Genomic DNA, 3,954 nt, shown 5'->3' with positions numbered 1-3,954 from the left:
ACTTTGACATCTTCGCTTCTATTTAAATAAATAAATAAGCTGAAGCTAGACATCAGTAAACACCACCACAGACACCACAAGCACGCCTTCTCCTCGTACTTCCGCCTCACGCGGGAACACGGACGCTCTAAATACTTCGAATTCCAATGCCAGTATATTGTAAACCACGGGTTCTTTAATGCTAGCGGGTCGTCGCGACCCTAGTTAACATCATGGTGCACGTCTCAACTCGCCGTTGGTAGGCTTATGTACCTTGCGGTTGTTATCGTCACATCTGGCTTGCGACTACTTTGTTTCAATGTCCAATATGTACCGTTGGACTCGGTTAACGGGCTGTTAGCCCGCGTGTGGTTTAACTCACTGATACCTTCCTTTGCCCATACGCTAGTTTGTTTGTGTTCCTTTGGTCAACTTCCATACTTGAATCATTTGTGCTATTCGCTGCTGCTTCGACGCTACTTTGACATCTTCGCTTCTATTTAAATAAATAAATAAGCTGAAGCTAGACATCAGTAAACACCACCACAGACACCACAAGCACGCCTTCTCCTCGTACTTCCGCCTCACGCGGGAACACGGACGCTCTAAATACTTCGAATTCCAATGCCAGTATATTGTAAACCACGGGTTCTTTAATGCTAGCGGGTCGTCGCGACCCTAGTTAACATCATGGTGCACGTCTCGTGACGGGTGTCACGGCGTAGTTAAATGTATGCGATACATTTCTCAAATATAAGCGCTCAGTCATCTGTACATCATGGTAGGTTCCCACGACGTGCAATATGCGTTCAACTTATCAATGTTCATGTGTCCTGCAGTTCACATTATGACGCGCAGTTAGCTGCGGTCTTCATCGATCCATGAGCCGAGTGATCCACTGCCGAGGGTGACTAACTTGCGTAAGCCGCCGCTGTGCGCGTATACCCGTTCCCCGTAGGGAGGAGCAAGCCGCCGCTTAGAGACGAAGCATAAAGTGTCCTCATTCCACATAGGGCAAGCTGGATGAATCCATTTTACTCAGGACGGCCGAAGCGGCGTGGACCAGGGGAGAACTGAACCTTATACTTCACACCACAGTAAGTCTACGTGTCCTCTTCCACATAGGGCAAGCTAGAACTAACTATCTTACCCAGGACTGCCGGAGCAGCGTGGACCAGGGGAGGAACACACTTTTCATGGAAACGTAAGGCATCCATGACTGCCATAACGTAAGCCGCCGCTGTGCGCGTATACCCATTCCCCGTAGGGAGGAGCAAGCCGCCGCTTAGAGACGAAGCATAAAGTGTCCTCATTCCACATAGGGCAAGCTGGATGAATCCATTTTACCCAGGACGGCCGAAGCGGCGTGGACCAGGGGAGAACTGAACTTTATACTTCACACCACAGTAAGTCTACGTGTCCTCTTCCACATAGGGCAAGCTAGAACTAACTATCTTACCCAGGACTGCCGAAGCAGCGTGGACCAGGGGAGGAACACACTTTTCATAGAAACGTAAGGCATCCATGACTGCCATAGTGCGTAAGCCGCCGCTGTGCGCGTAAACCCGTTCCCCGTAGGGAGGAGTCAAGCCGCCGCTTAGAGACGAAGTATGAAGTGTCCTCTTCCACATAGGGCAAGCTAGAATGAACTATCTTACCCAGGACCGCCGAAGCAGCGTGGACCAGGGGAGAACTGAACTTTATACTTCACACCACAGTATTGAGTAATGTGCCCTCTTCCACATAGGGCAAGCTGGAATGTTCCATTTTACCCAGGACGGCCGAAGCGGCGTGGACCAGTGGAGGACTACACAATCATGAGGTTTGATATCGACTTGTGTGTTTCAATAGGATACCGATGGTATGGTTTGAACCGATTTGATTTAGCCATTCTGAAGTCATCACTTGGTTGAAGCGCTGAACTAGGGAGGCATCGTTTACATATATATTGGTTTTCGCATGCTCTACTAGGTTAATGTCATGAGGTTGGCTATCGAGCATGCCCAAGTGATGACTTGATTTTGTGCTTGCTTGAATTCTTCACATTTCATACCATCGGTTAGTTGTCGAATCATTCCTCGATCATAACCTTCGTTCTTGGTTCATGTATGCTCTCTTCCACATAGGGCAAGCTAGAATTAACTATCTTACCCAGGACCGCCGAAGCAGCGTGGACCAGGGGAGAACTATACTTTGTCTTGTATGCCCTCTTCCACATAGGGCAAGCTAGAATGAACTATCTTACCCAGGACCGCCGGAGCAGCGTGGACCAGTGGAGGACTATACTTTGTTCATAACACCACAGTATTGAGTAATGTGCCCTCTTCCACATAGGGCAAGCTAGAATGAACTATCTTACCCAGGACCGCCGAAGCGGCGTGGACCAGTGGAGGACTACACAATCATGAGGTTTGATATCGACTTGTGTGTTTCAATAGGGTACCGATGGTATGTTTTGAACCGATTTGATTTAGCCATTCTGAAGTCATCACTTGGTTGAAGCGCTGAACTAGGGAGGGGCATCGTTTACATATATATTGGTTTTCGCATGCTCTACTAGGTTAATGTCATGAGGTTGGCTATCGAGCATGCCCAAGTGATGACTTGATTGTGTGCTTGCTTGAATTCTTCACATTTCATACCATCGGTTAGTTGTCGAATCATTCCTCGATCATAAAGTTCGTTCTTGGTTCATGTATGCTCTCTTCCACATAGGGCAAGCTAGAATTAACTATCTTACCCAGGACCGCCGAAGCAGCGTGGACCAGGGGAGAACTATACTTTGTCTTGTATGCCCTCTTCCACATAGGGCAAGCTAGAATTAACTATCTTACCCAGGACTGCAAAGCAGCGTGGACCAGTGGAGGACTATACTTTGTTCATAACACCACAGTATTGAGTAATGTGCCCTCTTCCACATAGGGCAAGCTAGAACTAACTATCTTACCCAGGACCGCCGAAGCAGTGTGGACCAGGGGAGGACTATACTTTATACTTCACACACTAGCCATACTGAAGTCATCACTTGGTTGAAGCGCTGAACTACGGCGGGGTAATCGTTTACAGGTTATAATCATATAGCTGCATGCTCATTAGTAGATAATGGAATATTGTATGGCAATATGAGCATGCCCAAGTGATGACTTTGTTTCAAGCTCAACAGGTAGGGTATTGAGTCCTCTTCCACATAGGGCAAGCTAGAATGAACTATCTTACCCAGGACCGCCGGAGCAGCGTGGACCAAGTCCCAAAATGGGGATGTCAGAACTACACTCAAATGTTACCACACCAAGCAAGGCAAACTTATATGAAGGAAAGGACCCTGATGGGTCATATGGTATTTTACGAAAAATCGGCTAAGTCCCAAAATGGGGATGTCAGAACTACACTCAAATGTTACCACACCAAGCAAGGCAAACTTATATGAAGGAAAGGACCCTGATGGGTCATATGGTATTTTACGAAAAATCGGCTAAGTCCCAAAATGGGGATGTCAGAACTACACTCAAATGTTACCACACCAAGCAAGGCAAACTTATATGAAGGAAAGGACCCTGATGGGTCATATGGTATTTTACGAAAAATCGGCTAAGTCCCAAAATGGGGATGTCAGAACTACACTCAAATGTTACCACACCAAGCAAGGCAAACTTATATGAAGGAAAGGACCCTGATGGGTCATATGGTATTTTACGAAAAATCGGCTAAGTCCCAAAATGGGGATGTCAGAACTACACTCAAATGTTACCACACCAAGCAAGGCAAACTTATATGAAGGAAAGGACCCTGATGGGTCATATGGTATTTTACGAAAAATCGGCTAAGTCCCAAAATGGGGATGTCAGAACTACACTCAAATGTTACCACACCAAGCAAGGCAAACTTATATGAAGGAAAGGACCCTGATGGGTCATATGGTATTTTACGAAAAATCGGCTAAGTCCCAAAATGGGGATGTCAGAACTACACTCAAAT

At 46.7% G+C, this 3,954-nt stretch overlaps 1 non-coding gene across 1 annotated transcript; it reads right to left on the bottom strand.

Annotated features, from left to right (window-relative positions):
• Window positions 1–734: 734 nt before the first annotated feature.
• Window positions 735–889, bottom strand: LOC131292215 (5.8S ribosomal RNA). The gene has a single exon (XR_009189902.1). It is a non-coding gene; the product is annotated as a 5.8S ribosomal RNA (ribosomal RNA).
• Window positions 890–3,954: the final 3,065 nt, after the last annotated feature.

The sequence above is a fragment of the Anopheles ziemanni genome, assembly GCF_943734765.1.
Source record: "Anopheles ziemanni chromosome X unlocalized genomic scaffold, idAnoZiCoDA_A2_x.2 X_unloc_4, whole genome shotgun sequence".
NCBI lineage: Eukaryota > Metazoa > Arthropoda > Insecta > Diptera > Culicidae > Anopheles > Anopheles ziemanni.
This window is presented reverse-complemented; position numbering and strand designations above follow the sequence as displayed.